The sequence below is a fragment of the Lepisosteus platostomus genome, chromosome 4, assembly GCF_059453375.1.
Source record: "Lepisosteus platostomus isolate fLepPlt1 chromosome 4, fLepPlt1.hap1, whole genome shotgun sequence".
NCBI lineage: Eukaryota > Metazoa > Chordata > Actinopteri > Semionotiformes > Lepisosteidae > Lepisosteus > Lepisosteus platostomus.
Window position 1 is genome coordinate 38,894,212 of NC_142614.1, and position 23,987 is coordinate 38,918,198.

General features: G+C 37.9%; 1 protein-coding gene across 2 annotated transcripts in view; it reads left to right on the top strand.

Moving 5' to 3' along the window:
• Positions 1 to 23,987, top strand: part of bmp2k (BMP2 inducible kinase) — a 157,733-nt gene that overhangs the window by 1,660 nt on the left and 132,086 nt on the right. The gene's annotated exons all lie outside the window — the stretch shown is intronic.

A 23,987-nucleotide genomic window follows, 5' to 3' on the forward strand; every position in this document is an offset into this window, starting at 1 on the left:
CTCTACTAGGCAGTTTCTGCCATTCTTTAAATTATATCATTAATAACATTAATATTCCCAAAGCATTTCATAGTGATTAGAAAAGTGAAAATAGAAAATAAAAACAAGAAAATTATTATCAGATGTGTGCCAAAGAATCATTCCAAGAATAATCAATGTAGTTAGAGGAAAGATTTTACATTGTTTATTTCTTTGATAAAAATAAATAGCTTAACAATTCAGTAGCCTAGAGCCCACTCTTGCAGTGTTGCATGGTTTGCTATAAAATAAACACATACTTCACATATTTTTGTTTTGTGTGCATAAATGACTGTGTGTTTTACTGGAACATTAATATGTCTATGGAAAGACTCTACACGCTGTCATAAATTAATTTAATAACTTGTCGAAAGGCAAAATAATTTAAACCTACTTGGCAACATTACAGTGAAAAGAACCTGAAAAGAGCTCAGTATTTACAAATGAGATAATATAAGAAATTTAAATCTTGTGCCAAATCCAGTTCAATGCAAAAAAAATATATATATATATGGGACATCATGTTACAATAGTAGATTTATTAAACATGAGCAAGTGATTGAAATGTCTTCTATGGTTTATTCTTACTGGCCATGGCTGCACAAGGGAAATACTGCTTAGTTGTGCAAAGCTGTGTGGCACAGGGTGCCAGTGTTGACACAACAAAGTGATTGGCTGTTATGATGTGCCAGTTGGACTATTCAGCTTAATTAATATTACATACATTACATGCTGTACGCACCTTGTACTTAAAACCCATGCACTGCTGAAATCTCACTATGGACAGCTCTTCGGGTACTATATGCAAAAATATGTAATACCATACTAGAAATAATGTATGACAGAATTACACAAAAACATTATAAAAGGAGCCTGCAGCTATATCACCCTGCAGCTCTCAACTAGCTACCCACTGAAGCTAAGAAGGGTTGAGCCTGGTAGGTACCTGGATGGGAGACCTCCTGGGAAGCTATGGTTGCTGCCATGGTGTTAGTGGGACCAGCGGGGGGCGCCCACCATGCGGTCTGTGTGGGTCCTTATGCCCCAGTATAGTGATGGGGACACTATACTGTAGTGGGCACCTTCTTTTGGATGAGACATTAAACCGAGGTCCTGACTCTCAGTGGACATTAAAGATCCCTGGGCATTTCTCGATAAAGGTAGGGAGTTATCCTGGTGTCTGGGCCAAATTTCTCCCCTTGGTCTTTACCGTGGCCTCCAGATTGTCCACATGTATGATTGACTTGCACTTGCCCTGCGATTGACTGGCAACCCCTTCAGGGTGTACCCTGCCTTGCGCTTGTTGCTTGCTGGGTAGGCTCTGGGTCCTTGTGACACCGTATGGTATAAAGCGTTTTGGAAAATGATATGACATTATAAAAAGGCATATAGGTGCTGATTTTAATGTTTTTTCTTTCGACACGGATGTAACAACTCAGAATACACAGTGATACTCATTGCTGCATTAGAGGCTCTGCAGCATAGTATGGTATACTTTGGCTGTGTGGTTCACTGAACAGAGACGATTGATAGGTGGCACTTGTTAGATGTTAGTGAAACAATTACTTCATTTAATCTGTTTCCCTACTGTACTTTAAATCTACTGTATATGGAATTATGTAGCTAAAAGGAAATTTTGGAATCTGAAAATAAAAAAATGAAGTATAATGTGTTATAAATGTTATCAATTTAAAGTACATATCTAAAGTCTGAACACTCTTATTGAAATTTCAGCTTTTGTTGATGTAAAGGCTGAAATCAAGACAAATCATGTCAGACCTTTCTTCACCTTAAACTTAAAAGTTTAAAATGTTCAGTTTCTTGGTTGATAATATATAAATGCTCTCAGCTCACATTATTCATAAAGCTCCTTCCTTTATCATCTCTCAAAAGCATTCCCAAAGACCCCTGAGGGAAGTTGCATTTTATGCTCACCTTGCCTTTGCCATGGCCCTAAAACCTGAAGGCTGTGGCCTAACAATTTTACTGTATATCTTGAGATAAAAGCAGCAAAAACGCAGCGCAATGTGCTTGCTACAGCTCATTGTGTCAATAAAGGTGGTCCAAATCTATCATTATTATTATGAGATATTGTCTATTTAAAACTGATCTTATTTCCTTCACAGTGTGTATATTTTTCTAAATGTTGGCCATGTGAATATGGACTATAATTTCAGATGTGCTATACACATGGATCACATGAAGTGATATCCAAAGAAATGCAGAAACAATAGCTTACAAGTCAATGAACTGCAGGATGAACGGTATATTGTATAAATATACTGTGTATACAGTAAATACAGTATGATAGCATATGGTTGTAAAGCCACTTACAATTCAGTATGTGTAAAATATTTCTCATAATCAAAATCTGAAGTAGAATTACAGTTACTTGAGTCTGACGTTAGCATTACAGCCATATATAATTTTAATGCATAATGTATTAATAAATTCTTTTAATGCATAAGTCAACCTAAAAAAGCACATTGCATTCACAGTGACCTATAAACTATTTGTTTATGTATCGGAATAATTTTGCTTTGTGAAACAGCCCTACTTTCATTTTAATATATTAAAAAATAAAATAGATAAACACATAAAATTCTATAATTGGAGAAAGGTTATGCCCACATGAATGGGCGTTGGCTGGGATTTGAAACCAGGCATCTCACGTGGCAGGCACTGACGAGGATATAATCATTTAATTTTTTAATAATTCAAAAAATTAATACCAATCTTAAATATGTTGGCGAGTTGCTGTTGTAGCCTTAAAAAGTGAAAATTAACAAACAATTACTTTTTCTTAAAAGAGGCTTTAACTAGCACAAGAGAATACTTCCTAGCTGTGCTAAGAGTTTTTTAAAACTGAAGAAATAATAGTTTTAGATATATAGAATTATAGAAATATAATTCTGTCCTTTTTTATAGCAAATTAACTTAACAACATTTGAAGAGGATGTCTTCCATATTGTATTCAATTTGGAACGCCAATGAACCATGAATGAAACTGCTGTTGATCTACCCCAGGCCCTGCCCCTCCTTAGATACTGTTGCTAACGTAACAATGGACAAAATAAACAAATATAAGACAATATACACTAAGCCATAGCCATATACAATATACAGTTAGCCATTAGCCATATACAATTTCTTGCATTAGGAATTTGTCTTTTCGCTTACCTCAGTTTACTCTCCATGAGCACACAGATGGGGAGAGAAGCTTGGGGTCAGCCATTTATACTGCACCCTTGGAGCAGTTGGGGTTAAGGGCCTTGCTCAGGGGCCCAACAGAGTAGGATTCCTCTGCCGGCTGCAGGATTTGAACCGTCAACCTTTCAGCCACAGGTGCAGATCCTTAGCTGCAGAGCCAACGCAAAGCATTGATTTAAACATTTTTCCAGTAATCTGTCATAAATTCATGTGTGGATTAGGTTAATCTTTGTTATGAGATTAATCATTAATTGCCCACATTTATTGACACGTTTTTTGTATTTTTTTTGCATAAAACTGTAACAATAAACTAATTTTTATATAGTTCAGGTGGGTAGCTGCATCTGCATGTGTAGGCTGCAAAGGAACAAGTAATAGGTTTATTCCATGCTGAAAAGAGAAGAAAGAAAACACAACCGAAGAAGGCTCCACAGCTAAAATGTTGTGTTTTCTTTCTTCTCTTTTCAGTATGGAATAAACCTATTACTTGTAATTTTTATAATCTTGCTTTTTGAAACAGCCCTACCCTTTAATATGTAACATACTGTGATATAAACATTAATAAAAATGTAGTATACAAATTCAGTGTTATTCTTTTGTATAATTTTATTATTGCACAAAAATCTTTCTCCATGGGGTGGGCATTGGCCAGGATTCAAATCCATGTTTTTTGCCTGACAGCCCAGAGTTTCTCCACATGCTTCCACTGCGAAGTGCAGTTCTGCCTCAGAGTATTTTAAGAAAATAAAAGGATGCTGGACATTACAGCAAGGTATAACGCAGCATGTATGGCGCGTTATGCTTCGTGCATACTGAATGACTGGATTTGTACGTGTTCCTGGAGGGAATTCTTAAGGTTAAATTTTCAGAAACCGTCTTCTACAGGCTGACAGTGTATTTCGGTATAGTTTGGTTTAAAAATGAAAATGAACGAACTTGCTTTAAAAGTTGCTGTTTCTTCATAATGATCATACATAAATGTATTTAAGACCCGATTTGAACTATTTGTTTATACAAATATGAAAAGTAATTCTCCCAAACTAGTTTGAAATGTTTTATTCAGCAAAACAATAAATTGCTCTCAATTGTGAGGTAAAATAGTATAACTTTTAGTCTAATGATAATCTTTTTGCTTTTTTCTTTCTGCATTGTCATTTTCCTCTTCATTCCCTTATATTTTCTGTGATATGTCACTGCTTTCTGTATATTGTATTAAAGTATAACCTAATATATATATCAGTGATATCCTTTATACCAGTGGTTTTAAACCATGGCCTTAACGGATCCCTGTATTTGTTGGTGGTTTTAATTTAATCTGGGCTAGTAATCTTTGCTGCTAATTGAAGGCTTTAATTGCCTTCTGTTTACCTCTGTGCACACAGTCCCTGGTTTCAAAATTAGCTATCTTACAGTGTCTTTGAAGTTATAACAACTTCCCAATACAGAACATCCCATTCCTCTCATCAACATTGATGTTTATCTTCTTTCTTTCTATGCCACTCTTAAAAGATATTCAATCAGCAGATGCAGATGGTAATGACACTGTATCAAATGATACATATATAATGTATGCATCCCATAATGAGCTGTTTTTCTGACCACAGAAGTCCAATTGACTGTATTTTAGATAAATCACTCAAATGAGGATTAGTCGCAAACTAAGATAGTGCCAACAGTGACAAATCCCTCTCAACGTTTTAAGTGTTGAATGCAAATGTAAAAATATAGTTTTTACAATTAAAACAAAGCTTTAAATAGAAAATGAAAATCATGTACTGTAGCTTAGGGGAGTCTAACTCTGGTGCTGGAGAGCCCCAGTCCAATTAGTCTTACAGGTCATTTGATTTTAAAGCCTGGAAACACCTGTGAAGTTTTGATGAAGCAAGTAATCTAATAAGAGAACTCTGGTCTATGACGCTAGGATCACATATTGATCACAAATTAATTGTTCCATGTTGGTAACTGGTGATTTGTAATCTACAACACCTGGTAGATATGGGCTCTCCAGGACGTGTGTGGGAGATACCTTAATTAGCTCATGATTAAGAACTTACCTTGAGCAAAAACCAGGTGAACCAGGAGTCTGCCAGTACCTGGTTTGTGTTCCACTGCTTTACATAGTAAATGTTAAGTTAACCAGTTTGATTCCCAGACCAACCATTGCTTTATTTTTTTTACATCGATATATAAAAAATAGTTTATTGATATAGCTTGTTGTGAACGCAGTGTGCCACTTTCAGCTTCACATCAACATTGAAAAAATCTCTGTGATCAGGAAACAATTTAACTTTATATTATGATTTTAAAAAATATTTCACACTGTACTGTAGTGTTTTTAAAACCATATGGTATCATACTATATATACAGTATATATATTCTGTATATAATCACACTGCAGCTCATAGATGTGTATGCCACTGTTTCGGTATATCTGTGGATATGACTTCATGTGTGGAATGTCGGGAGACGAGAAATTGCTGCTTAAAAGAAATCCTGAGTGGGAGGCAAAAGTCCTGTGTCTGATTTGTTTCATTGAAGTATATAGCCTTAACAATGTGCTAGACAAACAATTCCATGGAGAAATAAAAATTCATGTTCCATTTATTGTAATCCTAGCAACCTCATCACTGGTACAGCACACATGTATAATAATGGCAGTATCTGGTAATAAACAGTAGAACCACAGTTATATTTGCTATTGTATTAACAGTTGTAACTGTAGGAATATAATGTAACTGTTAATCGGTTTTAGTCAACTAAAAATAATACTACTTATAGTAAAAATTTAGTTGACTAGACTAAAATTAAAAAAAATTGATGACTAAATTAACACTGGAGGTACGTAGTTTGGCTTCCCCTCATTTATGATGCCATATATTGTATTTACTCTTAAGGCTAAACAAACAATTAACAATAACAAATCTTTAAATCATTACACTGTGAATTCCAGTTTTTTGTATAGTGGATGAGACCATGTTTTAATATCTTTACAGATGTTTTGGGGGTTCTAGGCACAGTTCCTAATTACTGAAGTCAAAAATGAAGAAATTTATAGTGATGTTTTTAAGGGCAATAAGTAAAACTTGATTTTGTTGTTTTTATTGGTTGATGGTGATGCAACAACCAAAATGTTTTAATTTTTTAGGGCATGAATGCTCAAATTCACATGGTATAATTAGGGCTGTAACACTGGGATGTAGTAATACTGGGACTGTATTAGAATCACTGCTCTTTCTAATTTATAGCAGTCTATAGCGAATTTGGTAAATTAGTGAAATTTGTAAATTTGGTATAATCAGTAGTGTTGTGGGAAATTCTTCATCGGAGGAGCAGGACACAGTCTTGTGCAGATTCAGTTTTATTGATCTCAATAAGTCCAACAACGTGCGCCGGGTCTGCCCCACAGAACAGACAAACTGCAAGGGTTTCCCAGCTCTTATATACAGTCAGAAGAAAGTTTGTTTCACAATCTGAGTGATTGTCCTGTTCTTGGATATGTAATTACTGCTGGTACTACTCTGTCTTCCTCTAGGTTCTGTCTATTGATTTGCAGCAGACATTGGTCTGCTTTGTCCTGTTTGCGGGTGTTGTTCCTTTTATTATGTAGCGTTAAGCCACTGGGGCTGTTAAAGCAAGTCAGTTCTATGGCATTTTGTTTGAGGCTAAATTAACAGACCCCATCAACACCTCTCACAATGTGCTTAAGTGGTAATACTTTGATGCTGGATAAGTGAAATATATACATGTCCCACTTCAGTAGCATTACCAAATACTCTTGAAAATGTTGTCATAAGACCTCATCTGAAATTTTGTGTAAACGTTTGGTATACTGTACAAAACATACAGTAATCTTCCATTAATAGGCTACCAGACCAGAATTTTCTTAGTCTTGATTATAGCGGTTTGCAAGGAAGCAATATACAGATGCAGCCATTCAAAGTGCGCGGTGCAAACACGTACTGCAGGCATTTCCCTACGTCATAACGCATCATACCACGGTACTTGATTGGCTGGCCAAAATGACCGACAGGGGCGTTCGTGGTGCGTTGGTTCGTGGAAAGATTTAATCTTTTAATGTCTTTACTGTGCACGTTTTAATCCGCTTAGTATTGAATATTTATATGGAATTTTACCACTGAAGGGAAATTTTAGTAGCTGAGCATAAAAAGAATAGGAGCATGGGGTGTGCGTATACCAAAGATTATGGCACTGCTTCAGAAGGGTGTCAGCCAATCAGATTCCAGGACCGGAATTATCTGTTTTAAAATCGGAAATATAATATGGAATCACGTATCTAAGGAAATTAATAATGATATTAATTTAAGGATCTAAATATCTAAATCTATATATATAGCTGGTAGTATTACTGTATTTCACTTTTTTTGTAAACACATTTTGTTAACACCCGAATCGCAGGTGGAATCTGTTTTTTGTTATGGTCTGTAGCTCAAATCCTGCTTAACTAAAAATTAGACACAAGAAGAGTGTTATTGGACAATGTTGTGAGGCTCTGGCGGAATTTCTCTGTAAACTGAAGAGTTATAGAGGAGACAGGTTGTGTATCGCTTCTTTTTACACTTTCTCTTTAAACATTCCAATGTTAGTGCGACACGGAAGATATTAATAATGTTGCGCTTTCCGGCTTGTGGTATTTTGGTCGTTAGTGAAAAGATTTAATCATTTAATCTCTTTACTGTGCACATTTTAATCTGCTTAGTATTGAATATTTATGTGGAATTTTACCACTTAAGGGAAATTTTAGTAGCTAAGCATAAAAAGCAGAGGCGCATGACGCATGTGAAGGTCATAAACGATATTAATTTGGGAACATAAACATATTATGTAAACTGTATGTTGCTTGTATTGGTATTTTAAAGAAAATACACACCAATATTCCAGTTCACCCTAAACATTTTAAGCATCAAAGTCTTGCATGTAGGTGAGATAGAACCCTTGCTTGGATAACCGCCCCGCGAGCTTATCTCACCGTTGAGGTGCAAGCTTATCTCACCGTTGCACTTGGCCCCTGCATTCCCCAAGTCAAAGCAACCACCCACCTGCTGCAACCAGTCCAACCCCAGGATACAGTCCTCGCGGACTGGGGCGAGGTAGAAGGGGTGTTTCACCCTCACAGCCGCAAACTGCACGGTGAGCGCCCACTTGCCGAGGACCTAGGCATACTGCCCTGTCACCGTCCTCAGGCGTAGGGTGGTGGTTTCCCATCCTGGGGGTCCGGCTGCCTCGGTGCCCGGCAGGACATCAGGCCGCAGTAGGGTGATGGTCGAACCGGTGTTGACGAGGGCCTGGCAGGGTCTGCCCTCGATGAGGCAGGGAAGAAATGACCCCCGGCTCTCACCAACCCTTCCCACGGCAGCAGGCAGGGTGAATCGCTCCTTCTGGCTTTCCGGAGCGGGGGTAGCGTCGCTCAAGGGCAGCCTTCTCCCCTTTAGGCCGCCCCACTCCCATTTCCCGACGGCCTCCGGAGTCCTTCCGGAGTCTCATCCTCCCTATCTGATTCCCCGTGTGCCGCCTCTGCTGTCCGGCAGGGAGCACCCCTCCGTTGGTGCCCACCGGTCTCCTCGAATACGGCATCAGCCTGCTCAGCCAGAGCCAGGGCCTGCTCCAAGGGGACTGGCGTGGCCAGCATCACGTGGTTCTGCACCTCAGTCTGTCTCCCGGTGGGCCTCCTCCGGGAGAGTAGGGTAACCCTGGCGGGCTAAGTAGGCCATGTCTGTGGCGACTGGACCCAGTGGCTCTCCTGCTAGGCGGCGGCGTTGGGCCAATCTCGCCCGCAGCAGTCTCGGCGCCTCCCCTCTCCCACCGAAACGCCTCCAGAGTGCCGTGTAGTTGTACTGCTGGTCCCTGGGTACATCCAGCAACGCCTGGCAGGCCATCCCCTCCATGACCGCGGCAAGATGGCGTTATTTCTAAATATCTAAATATCACAACGTGTGTACACAGCGATCCCCTCGGATTCCAGCTAGTGCGTAATTACGCATCGCTGAGGTTTAAAAAAAGAGAATTAGCTCACTGTTAGTTTTATGTGCAAGCTGTGAACATTTTCACAATTCTTGGTCTTTAAAATGCATTTATTGGTTCACAATCTGACAATGCAATGTAAATCATTATCTTTGCATTCTAAGTCCCTTAATTCACTTTAAGCATAGCTTTCTCACTATTTAGATTTATTTTTCATACCATCATTAAACAAAGCAGGAGCGTATACTACTTCCTCATGGGATCAAACGTGGAAAGGTTAGAGTAATCGTTTTTATTTTTTAAATAAATTTTTGAAAACTGTAATTTATACAAAAAAAGTTGCATTCAATACCACTCGATAGTTATATTAATAGAGATAAGCTCTCTATTAAAGCTCGGATCAAAGATCAAACAGCAATATCTCATACACAGGGACTGATCTGTGATGTGGTTGAGTGTGAATTCTGGTGCTCTAGCAGGCAAAGTTGTCTGTGCCAAAAAATAAAAACCGGTTTAACAACTCTTAAGCATACTGTAGTTTTTGTTAGATCATTAGACATGCAATACACTTCCTCGTGATCATCTTAGAATCTTAATCTTTTTATACACAATACTGCTGATAGCAGGACGATTCCCATGCTTTTACTCAGCAGCTTATTAAAAACAGCACCAATTTTGTTTAAACCGATGTTTTTTACACAGAAGACTGACAATGCTTTGCTCTGTGAATCTCTTTTTCTAAGAAAACATGTTTCTGTAGAGTGAGGTGTCTTTCGCTGGAAGACTCGCCCCCTTCTACTTTGAAAATACCTGTTAAACCGGTTTAATTAGTCACAGCCAGCACTCCCGCAGAGAGTGATGAAAACCGCGCAGCGCCAGGCGAATGCACATTAATGTTGGGCTTTTGGGCTCAGGTGGATTTGTGCCCTACAGTTCAACCTGCGGTACTGCTGTGTACATACAGTACGAATATGTTGTGTTATTTTGAAATATAAAAAATGTCAATATACTGTAGTGTCCATAATATTTGCTATTTTAGTTTTTCAAAGAAGTGTTTTTTTAAAGAAAAATCATAGCGATTGCTGGATTTGAACACCCGACCTCGCGCTTATACTGTTAATCGCTGACTTAAGCCGTCACGCCACCAAGGCAAGTCATGTGATACACACTGAAACAGCAATACAGATAGAGTAATATGGTCAGAAGAACTACATGTAAGACTTTGATGCTTAAAATGTTTAGGGAGAAATGGAATATTGGTGTATATTTGTTCTTTAAAATACCAATACCAGCAACATACAGTTTACATAATATGTTTAAGTTCCTAAATTAATATTGTTTATGACCTTCACATGCGTCATGCTCCTCTGCTTTTTATGCTTAGCTACTAAAATTTCCCTTTAGTGGTAAAATTCCATATAAATATTCAATACTAAGTGGATTAAAATGTGCACAGTAAAGAGATTAAATTATTAAATCTTTTCACTAACGACCAATATACCACAAGCCCAAAAGTACAACATTATTAATATCTTCCGTGTCGCATTAACATTGGAATGTTTTTTTTACAAGTATAAAAAGAGGCGATACACATCGTGTCTCCTCTATAACTCTTCAGTTTACAGAAAAATTCCTCCAGAGCCTCACAGCATTGTCCAATAATACTCTTCTTATGTATAATTTTTAGTTAAGCAGGATTTGAGCTACAGACCATAACACAAAACAGAATCCACCTGCGATTCGGGTGTTAACAAAACGTGTTAACGAAAAAAGTGAAATACAGTAGTACTACCAGCTATATAGATACATAGATTTAGATCTTTAGATCCTTAAATTAATATCATTATTAATTTCTTTAGATACGTGATTCCATATTATATTCCCGATTATAAAATGGATAATTCTGGTCCTGGAATCTGATTGGCTGACACCCTTCTGAAGCAGTGCCAGAATTTTGCTTTTTACTGTGTGATAAATACATTTAAAGACTACTTCTTAGTGTAGATCAGAAAGTGTAGATAAAAAAGCTTGGATTCTCATGTATCTGATACACATATCTTTTTCTGTTGTCTTTGTTGCGCTATTGAGGATCCTTGTGATATTTTGAAACGCTCTGTTAAAAGCAAGGGAGTTTTTATGTCTGTTATAGTAAAAGAAAATGACTAGGGATTGGACAGTTTTTCAGTGCTTATACAATTGATGGAAATGTTCAAATAATTGTGCTAAAGAAATAAACAAAAAAAAGTCATTTATTCCTTTATCATATTGGCTAGCTAATGTCCTGTCCTTGTTAGTTAGTTAGATCAGTGGTTCTCAAACTTTTTGGACCAAGTACCACCCCTAATCCAAACAAAGCATCCAAGTACCACCTACAAGTCATCATCTCATAGGAACCCCAGAAATTCTCAATGACCAACATGAGTGTGCGTGCACACACTCACACATACATATAGTAAATATTATAATAATAAACTTTGATATAGCGCCTTTAAATGTGGCTTCTCAAAGTGTTTTACAGAAAAAAACAGTAACAACAACAAATAAAAATAATAAAAAGGCACCATTTCAGTGAGAGGGGTGAGCCTGTTTAGTCGAGCAAAGAAGATGTGAATTCATTTTTTAAGCCTTGATACAATTCACAACTGAGTCTAAGAGGCATCGTCTGGCATTTTCTTGATGCAAAGCTCTGGCGGTGAATGTTGCAATGTGTCCATTAATTTCTGGAGCAACCAATCTAATTTGTGCAACTACACCGCTATGTCGGCTTGTCATCGCTCTAGCACCATCTGTACAAACTCCGACACATTTTATCCAGTCGATGCCATTCTCTTCGATAAATTAATTCAGAAGCTGAAATATGTGCTCTCCTGTAGTTCCTGTTGGTAGCGGCTTACATAACAGAAAGTCCTCATGGGACGTACCCTCAAACTCGTATCTAACGTAAACTAGTGAATTGGCCAAATTGACTACAGACTCAGCTAATTGCAGTGAAAAACATCTGCTCATCTTAACGCTCTATCAGCGTACTTTTGATATCATTTCAATAATTCTATGAATGACTGTGTCTTTCAGGGGGGCAGTAGGTCGAGCTGTTTAGCAGTTTTTTCTCCACACATAATACGTGTCAGCTCTTTTGCCAACGGTAAATAAGGTTCTTCAAAAAAAGTGTGGAGCTTACCTGCTTTAGCAATCCGTAAGCCTGCATTTTTCCCCGTTTCCGTTTTTATTTCATGCGCATGGGAGCGAAACGCAGAGACGCTCTGTGTATTTTTCTCAAATTAACTTAGAACAGTTCTTAAATATTTTTCTGTTATCTATCACGCTTTCCTGTGCTCACAAGATTACAAGCGTTGGTAGCACGTATTTCTATGCACTCCTGTGTTTACAACGTTGGCATTGTTCCAAAATCACGCACATTCTCCTTCCTCCCTATTTGCTGGAGATAGTTTTTTTTTAAATACAATTGGTCACTTCGTCCGTAGCACGCATTCCTATAGAGTGGTATAGAATTACAGAGTATCTCTTGTGTCTACTGAAGTATTAGCGTGCACTGTATCGCAGTACGTAGGCTGCGTATTCGACACGTATTAAAATAGAAAATATGAAAACCGTCCCGATTTTTCAGCGCACACAACAAAGTTCTATGGATCATATGGCGTACCAGCTGGCGGCGCTCCGCGTACCACTGCTGGTACGCGTACCACAGTTTGAGAACCACTGAGTTAGATCAACGAAATGCTGTGGTGTTACTTTTTGTCAATGAAAAAATAAAAAAGTATTTTTGTTTAAAATGACGGTCACAAAGAATGTGGACCAGCGTAATACTCTGAGTTTACAGCTTGTCCAAAGTCATACATTATTAATACTATTAGTAATATCTTTGGTAAAGACTTTGATGCAAAACATATTTCTGCATAATTAAAATATTTATGATAAAGGTAGGTTGTGTACTTTTGCCTAACTGAGCAATCTTGCTTTCATAAAATATACCAACTTTTTAATGAATGATGATTAACATGCTGTAATACACAGTTTAAAATTATTAAAAGTCTAAAGAGTATACAACTTAAATTCTTAATTGGAAAAAGACTGTCCTTCAGCAATGACTGGGATTTGAAACCAGACATTTTCTGACGATAGCTCAAATGCTGTACATGAGAGGTTAAGTTTTATTAACTCCACCTGGCAGTGATTCAGTACACTATTATCATAACTGCGGTATGAAACAGTATGACACTATATGATGCATTGTGACCGTGTTTTACCGCAATGTACCTCGCTCGTTTTGAATGGCTGCATCTGTACATATTAATGCAGTGACTTCAATTTCAGAGGATGGCAGCAAATGGGCGGCAGCTGACCCAGCAGAATTGTAAGCTGATTATATTTGGGAAAGTAATGAGCATCTGTGCATGCTGTTTTTTAGCTAGTTGTTGGCAGCTCTTATACTTCCATCTTGCCATGTCAAGCCCCAACAGCTCAAATGCTGTTCATGAGAGGCTAAGCTTTATTGGCTCCTCTTGGCGGTTTTACAAGGTGATTCCGGATATTATTAACATAATCTCATTTGCATATGGTTATTTTTGGTACGACGTCAAATGACGCGTTATCACGCGTCATAATGCCTCATACTGCATTTTGATGCGACGCCCACCACGTTGTACCGAGGCGTACCCCACGCGTTTTGAATGGATTCATCTGTATAACCTCTCTTGAGCTTTTTACACATTTTATTGTCTATTTTGCTTCAGAGTTTCATGCATTTAAACGAGGTTCATTTTCCACTTATCTATATATCATACGCTACACTTCTAAGGGGAAATATATATATATATATTTTTGACGGCAGTTACAGCTCTGAGTCTCTTGGGATGTCTTTTTGTAAACTCCTGTGTTGTTTTAGCTGTGTGCTTCAAGTTGTTGTCATGCTGACAGGAGAACTGCTGTCCTATTATCAATTTTCTTGCAAAGTGCAGGAGGTTTTCTGTACTTTTCACCATTAATTTTTCCTTCTGTCTTGTTAAGTACCTCAGTCTCTTAAAGTTAAAGGTGATCATCCGTTCAACCTCAGGCATCAAGTTGCTCCCAGCCTGGGCGTGACTGTATCAACTTGTACTATATCAGTATTAAAGCAAGCATTCAAGTGTGGATTGTTGTTCCATTAGGGCAGAGGGATTTTGTGATACAGGTTATTTTATGATTCCTCTGACATTTTATGGTTTTGTTCTGATAAACCTGTTTTATAGGACAATAGTAAAGCTTGTTGAATGCAAGTGTAGTTATAATTAATTAAAATATAGTGTAAACTTGCTTTAGGGAAAACATTTATTTAGTCAGAGTTTGTATTCATGCAGGTTACACATCCTTTTAAAATTGAAATTTATGCGTACTATTCTGTTTATAAAGGTGTTAAGGACATTAGCAAGGACAGAGATGCTTATTGGTGTGCAACATTTGCAGAGGTATTGCTGTGTGGCATTGTGACTGCTGAGGCAGAACCTGGTCTGTCATTGCCTGGGTGGTGTTTGACTTTGCCCAAGATTTTTTGAGAATGGAGAATTTTTTTATATGATAAAAGAAAACCAATGAAAGCACACCCATAACATACAGGCTTCTGAGGATTATTGAGTTACAGTAACAGTTCTAAAGAGGAGAACCTAGACCAGAGGTGGGCAAACTTTTTTGGCCCAAAGGCCACATAAAACTTTGAAGCTGTATAGAGGGCCACTTCAGGCTGCTGTTACAGATGGCCTATGCCCTATATAAGTTTAAAATCCAACATAGGCTTATTAGTTCAAGGTTAACGATAACCTGAGAGAAAAAATAAATTGAAATAAAAAAAAACTGAATAAAACTTGACATTCAACTCACAAGCTAAGTCTTCACTGATTACCTTGACCCAACGGGTAACTGTTCTGCATGATAAACTTATTTTCTCAAATTTGCTCTTGCTTTCTGGACAAAGATTACCTGTGGCTTCTATCATACACTCCTTCAAAAGCTCTCCTCAGAGAACAGCTTGCTTTGTTTAGCAATTTTATATGCAGGCAGGTAGCTTGCTATTGTGCTAGCCTCTTGGATAGTAGAAGGGTGGAAAAATACAGTTTGCTGAGCCAGTAAACTAGCGGCTAATTTGGAAGCTCTATTAGCCCGCTTCTCGCATGACAGATTGCTAGCTTAGTTAGCATGTTTGGTAGAAAAATGCCAACTGAGATTGTATTCTTTGAACACTGCAACACTTTCCTTACAAATTAAACATAAAGCCTTTGTTCCAACACTGTGAAAAAGTATTTTGCGGTCCATTCTTTGTTGAAAGAAAATGTTAGAATTTAATTGTCTGGTCCCTTACCAATACTATACAGAGGGGACGTACCCTATAGTAGGCTATGCTCCCTAAATCGCTGGTTAGAGACTTGTTGTGCATCCAATAAAATAACCTTTATTAATAATTGGGATATTTTTGGGAACAGCCTGGCTTTTATAAACCACCTTAACCTCCACCTCCAACTTAAACAGAGGGGATCATTAATTCTGTCCCAAAATATAGCATATATATATATATGTTGCTTGCTTGACTACTAAGAGCACCACCCAGGCCTCAGCCATGTGATCTTAAATCGTGTGCTGTCTGTACTCCCACCTCTAGTTCACCTCCTGTATCGACCCAGGTTCTCTACCACACGGCATCCCATCAATAACATTACTATTCAGAACAAGATATGAGTGTGAATAGACAGAGTATTGCTACTATCACTAGACCTAGATTAGAATTCAGAATTCCATTAGGGGCTCCTGTGTTGACAATTTAATCTCCATTCCACTGGTAAACCTAAATCAGTTAAAACATGAAACTACCATAAAATGCTCACTGTTTAATGTTCGATCACTAGGCGACAAATCAGTTCTGGTTAATGATATGGTGCTTCACACCAACTCTGACCTGTGCCTACTAACAGAAACCTGGCTTAGGTCCACAGACACTATTCCTTTAGTTGAAGCCTCAACTAATGGCTATACTTTTTTATAGAAAGCTTGCTCAGGGCGTGGAGGTGGTCTAGCAACCATTTTCAGTGAGTCTTCGAGAATTGAATTAAAAACTATTAATGACTTTCAAACATTTGAAGCAATGCTTCTTAAAATAACACCCAATCATTTACATACATTCTTTTAGTGTACAGACCCCCAGGACCATATGCATTATTTCTTGCTGAATTTGGTGAGCTGCTCATTAATTTATTTATTAATTTAGACAAAGTTGTAATATAAGGTGACTTTTACATACAAATGAACATACAGACAGACACCTTCAGTAAAAATGTATTTTTTCTCCTTGACTCTGTAGGTTGTAGTTAGCATATAGCAGGACCAACACACGTACAGATGCAGCCATTCAAAATGGGTGAGGTATTTCGCGGCATACCCCGGTGGGCGTGTCGCGGTATTACGCGGTATCACGCAGTTCACGTGTGTCACGTGACTAACTATCCGGCGTCGCCTTGTAAAACCGCCAGGGGGAGCTTAACCTCTCATGTACAGCATTTGAGCCTTTAATTTTGAACTCTGTATTACAGCATGTTAATCATCAGTCATTAAAATGTTGGTATATTTTATGAAAGCAAGATTGCTCAGTTGGACAAAAGTACACAACCTACCTTTATCAGAAATATTTATGCATCAAAGCCTTTACTGAAGATATTACTAATAGTATTAATAATGGATGACTTTGGACAAGCTGTATACTCAAAGTATAATTTCTTTAGCACATTTGTACAAACACTTGGAATCTGTCCAAGCCATACTTTGTCAGGCATTTTGTTTTACTTCAACAGGCATAAAAACGTCCTTGCTTTTAACAGGGCGTTTCATAATTTCTAGCTACGAAAATGATTTAAAATGCGACACCTATCATTCAACTAGAGCTTAAAATATCACAAGGAAAAATACACACCGGTATTCCATTTCTCCCTAAACATTGTAAGCTTCGAAGTCTTTAACTAACGTGATACCGGAGTCAACAAGCATACTTTTAGAATTTGATTAAAAGGGAATATAATATGGAATCGCGTATCTAAAGAATTTAATAACGGTATGATTATATCCGTGTACTGCGACAGGGGTGTGTAGGGCTGTTTCGCCTGCCTGATCATGCGAGCTGTCTTGTAGCCTACTGGTCTAGGTGCGTGACTACCAACTGGCAGATTTTGTGTTCGAATCCAGCTGGTGCTGGACTTTTATTTTAACAAACATTTCTTCGAAAAAATAGGTAAGCGATATTATGGACAATCAATTGACTTTTATATTTCAGAATATCGCAACATGATCGATATTTGCGATATTTTGAACATATCTTCCATTCTGACAGCGGTTCCTGCTTCTATTGTGTGTGTGTGTGCAACAGTAAATTTTTATAGAGAAATGGAGGCTGGACAGTATGCGTTACAATATAAACATTTATATTGATTTAAATCGTGTTCTGATTTAAATCGCAAACGCGTGTTTAATTATGTGTTTTTTAATCATAATCAGGCTAATGCATTTCTACATTTTCTGTATGAACCAGCTTAGAGATTCATACAGAAAGACAGCTTGTGTTTAAATTGAGTGTAAGGTAATTTATGCTTCTAAAGTCATGGTCAGTATTATTGTACTGTGCTGTACTGTGTCACATTATTTTATAGCGTTTTTATTGCGTTATTAAATCCGGTGGCGCTGTGTTAGTTTCCTGACTCACATTATTTAAACTGCGACACTGATCATTCATCTCTAAATAAACTTTATTTTATATAGCGTTTTAAGCGAATAGGTAATTAGATTGCTCATAAACCTAATCACTTTTTCTACAAAAACACAGCGTGATTGCTCTCTGAAAATGCTTTTCCTTTATTTTTAAAGTAGGCTCAGATTTCAACTATAGATCGTATTATTATAAACTTTCTTGGAAAAATGGATTTTATGTAAACCATGTTTGCTATTAATTCATTTAGGGCTAAAATACGTTCATTGTCTTCCAATCGAGTCGAGTTGACATTGGAAGCCTGCCATACCCGGACTGTTAAACCGGGAGGGAGGGAGAAAGAGGGAGCGTCTGCATTTATAACTTAGTTTTTAAAATTAGTCAAGCAATACGAAGCATCTCCTTTTACTTAGTGCCTGAGCATACTGCAACGCGTGTGAAGCCCATAAACGATATTAATTTTGGAACTTAAACATACAGTATATGGCTGGTCTCGGTACTTTAAAGAAAACATACACACCAGTATTCCATTTCTCCCTAAACATTTTAAGCATCGAAGTCTTTAACTAACGCGATACCGGAGTCAACAAGCATACTTTTAGAATTTGATTAAAAGGGAATATAATATGGAATCACGTATCTCAAGAATTTAAAGACCAGACAATCGCAAACTCGTTTTCAATAAAATTATTTTATTCATTCAGCAGTTTGTGAGAGGGACATCCAGCAGGGAGAGACACACACACCGGTTTTCATTGACAAAATTGTTTTTTTTCAATTCCTCTTGTCTAACAGGAATGTTTTGTTTGTGGACAGACTGTTAGACAAGAGGAAAAGACCGCCTCCTCCTACGAAGCATTTCGTTGATCCGATCACGAATTCTTTTCCAGTCGTACGCAGCAAGGGTTGAGAATCTCCGATTCACCATCGTACTAATGGTTTCCCGGAGATTGCAAGGCAAGGCACTTTTGCCTCTGGACCCATCGAAATTTACAGACGTGGTCCACCCCCAGTAAATTTCAAAAGTTACAAGATTTCGAAACACGAGGGCGGCGTAGCGGTCGGCTCTTGCTTTCCCGTCTATGCCGATGCACTGCAAGTACAACCCCCCTTCCATCTCCTGGGTGATGGGTAGCAGTTGGACATCTGGGAGAATTATTCGTCCCACTGGCATCTGTGAATTCCGCTGTGCTTCCTGGGGGAGATAGCCGGCGGGGATCGTAATGCTCCCGCTGCTGCCGAAATGTCTCCATACAGGTGCTGCTTCTACAGGTTGGCACCCTGGCCAGTGGCCAAGAGCAGAGACCCACGGCCTGTGGCAAAATAACATAATTCATGTAAGAAATAAAGTCACACAGTAGTATTCATCAGTCCCGGAACAGAAGTCAAAATAAACTTTTCTTTTTTTCCGTCTTACCGCTTTCTTTTTTACTGTCCTGGTGGTAGATCGCTACGAAGAAATAATTATAATTGAATTTAAAATTCAAAACGGCAATAATACCTTGTAATATGCGCTGTAATCGCGTATTTCAGATGAAGTCTGCTGTATTTGCTTACCCTTCGCTCTTTGGAAGCTGGGGCGGCAGAAGCACCCCGTCTCTTCCCGTAAAACGCCTTGGTCTCCATACTGTACTATGGTCGCTGTAGTGCAGGTTCGCAGTTTTTTTTTTGTGATGGGAGCTCACCCAATCCCTTGGTGTCTTTTATGCGTCGCACATAGTGTATTTCAGCGCCATATATTTCATGGATATTATGGAATATAATGGATGGATATCTTAGTTATCTTTCTTGTTCACAGGTTTGCATGCATAATTTAATTTTGAAAGCCACTGAGACATCAGGTACTACTGTTGTATTTATGAAAAAGAAACAAAACAAAAAACATACTAACAACTGTGCCATCCTACTCCTTAGTTAATACATTTTATTATTCATAAACAGTTAACATTGTTAGCAAAATATTTTGAATTGTATTTAACCCTATTTTTTCTTTAGTTTTGTATTTAACTTATTATATGATAGTCAGACTTAATGTATATTAATGTATATTTGAACAATGAAAATATATTTTTACAAGATTTTACATTCAGCACTTAAAATTAATATGGTTAATAATAGTAAACTGTAACATGCTGTAACAAGATCAGTTAAACTGCGAAGAAAATGCTTTCAGAGAAAATGTTTCAGGTGTGAAGAACATAGATCTCCAATGCAATTTCAACCAAACCTGTTCCCACACACCCTGCCCCCACTAACATTAGAATATACACAAACATTTTAGCATTTCATTCTGAGCAGAAGACCCTCACACCTGAAGAGTGCTGGCTGTGACGAATTAAACCGGTTTTACAGGTTTCAATCACAGACCATGTGACATGGGACTCAGTAAACTAAAAGCGCCACTGGATTTGATAATACCTAACCAAAATCCGCAATATGGAAACAGAACCTGTGTAATTGTTGATAGATGATGTACTCGTAACATTTTTTCAAGACGAGCTACAACATTTAAAAAAAGACTTGTATGTACTTGATATGTCTAATCAATCCACGGGTTCCAGCACAAAACGAAACTAAAACGCATACCGTTTCGCGCTTCTTATTAGTTGCTCAAAAGTAATTTGACCGTATGAAATGCATAATATAAACCTAGAAACATATACGTGAGCAGTACTTAAGCACTGTAGTATCGGTGTTAAGACATACCTCTCAAATACTGTAAATCAAGTTAAAAATATCTCAAGACCGATTCTGGTCATAATGAAACCATGCAAGGGAGTTTTTATGTCCGTTGCAGTTCTTTTGCAACATGAATATAATTACATCGTTATTAATTTCTTGAGATACGCGATTCCATATTATATTCCCTTTTAATCAAATTCTAAAAGTATGCTTGTTGACTCCGGTATCACGTTAGTTAAAGACTTCGAAGCTTACAATGTTTAGGGAGAAATGGAATACTGGTGTGTATTTTTTTCTTTAAAGTACCGAGACCAGCCATATACTGTATGTTTATGTTAAGATTTCCCTTCAGTGGTGAAATTAGAAATGAATATTCAATACTTAAACGGGCACAGTTAAGACATTAAATATACATATACATATTGTATACAGTACAGTTTGCATACGGTAATATGTTTATGTTACGCGATTAAAAAATAAATAAATAAAACTGGAAGGTCCAGCACCAGTTGGATTCGAACACATAACCTGCCAGTTGGTAGTCACGCACCTAGACCAGTAGGCTACAAGACAGCTCGCATGATCAGGCAGGCGAAACAGCCCTACACAGCCCTGTCGCAGTACACGGATATAATCATACCGTTATTAAATTCTTTAGATACGCGATTCCATATTATATTCCCTTTTAATCAAATTCTAAAAGTATGCTTGTTGACTCCGGTATCACGTTAGTTAGACTTCGAAGCTTACAATGTTTAGGGAGAAATGGAATACTGGTGTGTATTTTTTTCTTTAAAGTACCAAGACCAGCTATATACTGTATGTTTACGTTCCAAAATTAATATCGTTTATGGCCTTCACACGCGTCACAGTATGCTCCTATTCTTTTTATGCTCAGCTACTAAGATTTCCCTTCAGTGGTAAAATTCAATATCTACAACGGGCACAGTAAAGACGTTTACAGTAAGTCTTTCTACGACAGACCAACGGACCACGAGTGACCCTGTCGGTCAACCAATCACGCACCGCGGTACCCCGTGTCATCTTACCTGCGGTACGTGTCTGTACCGCTCACTTTGAATGGCTGCATCTGTATACAATCATACACTAGACATATTATCGGATCTTAATCTTCTTTTCCTACAACATGGATGCTCAAAAGTGAATTGAAGTTAATCTACTAGTTCTAACAATACATGTCAGCACTAGGAGTGAATGTTTTAAGTGTGAGGATTCCACATGTCACAGTCCACCCGACTGCGGAGCAAGTTAGTATTGCCGTGGCAGACTTCATAAATGGCAGGTGTGTAGGTGTGGCAGGTTGCCATGGTAATGTAATGAGACAGGAGAACCGTTCCACCTGGAAGCAATTCATGACCGTGCCTGTTTCAGGTGGTACTGGTGGCACCTATTTAAGGTCTACTCTGACTGTGCTCTATGCTCTGGTATAGTGTTTGTTTAGAGTTTCACAGTGCTTTATCTTGGGTTCATGTGTTCCTGACCTAGTGTTTCCCAGGCTTCTGGTTTTGCAACGTTTTAAATTACGCCCTTTGGATTTCCCTTGGTGCCTTGCTGCTATTTACTGCTGGCTGTGAACTTTGCTTTGTTCCTAACTTCGTCCTTGGATTCTGTTTGCCTGTTTGTTCACCATGCTTACCTGGCTTGAAGCACTCACTACTGCCTGAGTATGTCAGCTTGCTTGTTTCAGTACAACTGCCTCTTTCCTCACTCGCTGCTGGGTTTATCCCTTGAACAACAGACTGCTGTTTATTTCCACCACAAATAGCACCCATAACAAAATAGTCTAAATTCCACTTAACCAGACTCAGGTCTCCAAAACTGATCAGGATGAGGTCATTTCTCATGATACAAGCTTTGATGAAGAGGTGGGTGTTCCTCTCTTTCTGTCTTCCTTCTTCTATCTTTCTGTATTAATGCAATGTTCTATGGCTTTAGAAGGCTATAATAATTTACCATGAAGATAATTAATAAAATTAAACCACCAGAAACCCCCGTAGATCATCTTGTGTTTTGCCAGGTTTTAGCTAATCTTGAGCTAGGTTTTATCCAGGTTTCCAGGGAAAATAGACAGCATGAAGCATGTGCTGCTTCAGGAGTGCGGGCTGCTCCAGATGTAGGAGGCTTCCCTGGGAATAGAGCCAGGGCAGACAGGACTGCACAAAATATCACTGATGAGGCAAATGCCCATGGGAACCTGTGTAAGGAAAGGAAAAGTGAACAGGCATGGAGGGAGTACTGCAGTAAATTAGTTATAATGTAGTGTCACAACAGGTATAATGGTGATTATAGCTTTCTGTCTCAAAAAAGGCATTTGGATGCTTCAGTGAATATTGTGAAAGAAATCACAAATCGCCCTAAAAAAATGAAAGAAGTTTGACATTTAGTTTGACTCTGGGTGGTTCCGTTAAAGACACTATTGAAGTTCAAAATGAAATGAAAGTGAGTGAATATCTATCTTCAAGCTACCTTTACTAAGGTGCATTTCAAAATCCTCAACCCCTGTCCACTGAAGTACTTTAAGATCTATGTTGCTGATATCAAAGCTGAAATGGTTTAGTCAGAAAAGAAAACATTTGGCCAAAATGTTGGACATCCTAAAATCTGACGGAACAATTTGATGCCAATTGTCACATGAAGACTCGAGAGGTTGAATTCATTCATCTGCATGGTGTTGTCAGCCAGAAACATTTTAGTTTTGCAAACCAATTTTCTTCATAAAGTTCAGGGTAGTTTTGATCTTTTACTGACAACAAGTGATTGATTGTATCAAGACATTGCATAAAGGTGCTTAAACCTTCCCACAGCTTTACAAAATTTGACTTCACAGTTAAGTGTGAAAAATGTAATCAACAGCACAGATTGCAAGATTTCCTGTGAAAACAATAGGCTAGCCCTGCTAAAAATAAAGCAGTAAAAAGAGTGAAATTTTTTTTTAATGCCAAATATATTTAATTGGGTAGAATAGAGGATTACATAACAGGCATAACGTTTTATTGTTTTTTAACTTAATTTATTTGTGGCTTATTAGAGTTTTATTGTATATGCTCCTTTCATTGAGTGTGCATTTAAAAACCCCTTTGTGTACCAGTATTGCCACATGTGCCATAGGTTGCTGACCCCTGGCCTAATAGATTCTGTGCATATTAATAAAATCAAATAATTATACAGAGAATTGAGGAATGCTTGTATCAAATGGGTCACATTGTTAAGAGAGGTTTTTAATTTCCCCAAGATATATTGAAAAATTTAAATAGGAAGCTCCACTACTGTTTGAGTAAAGAGGTGTCTACTTGTTTCACTACTGTGTGTAAAACAGTCCCCTGGGTTGAACATGTATAAATT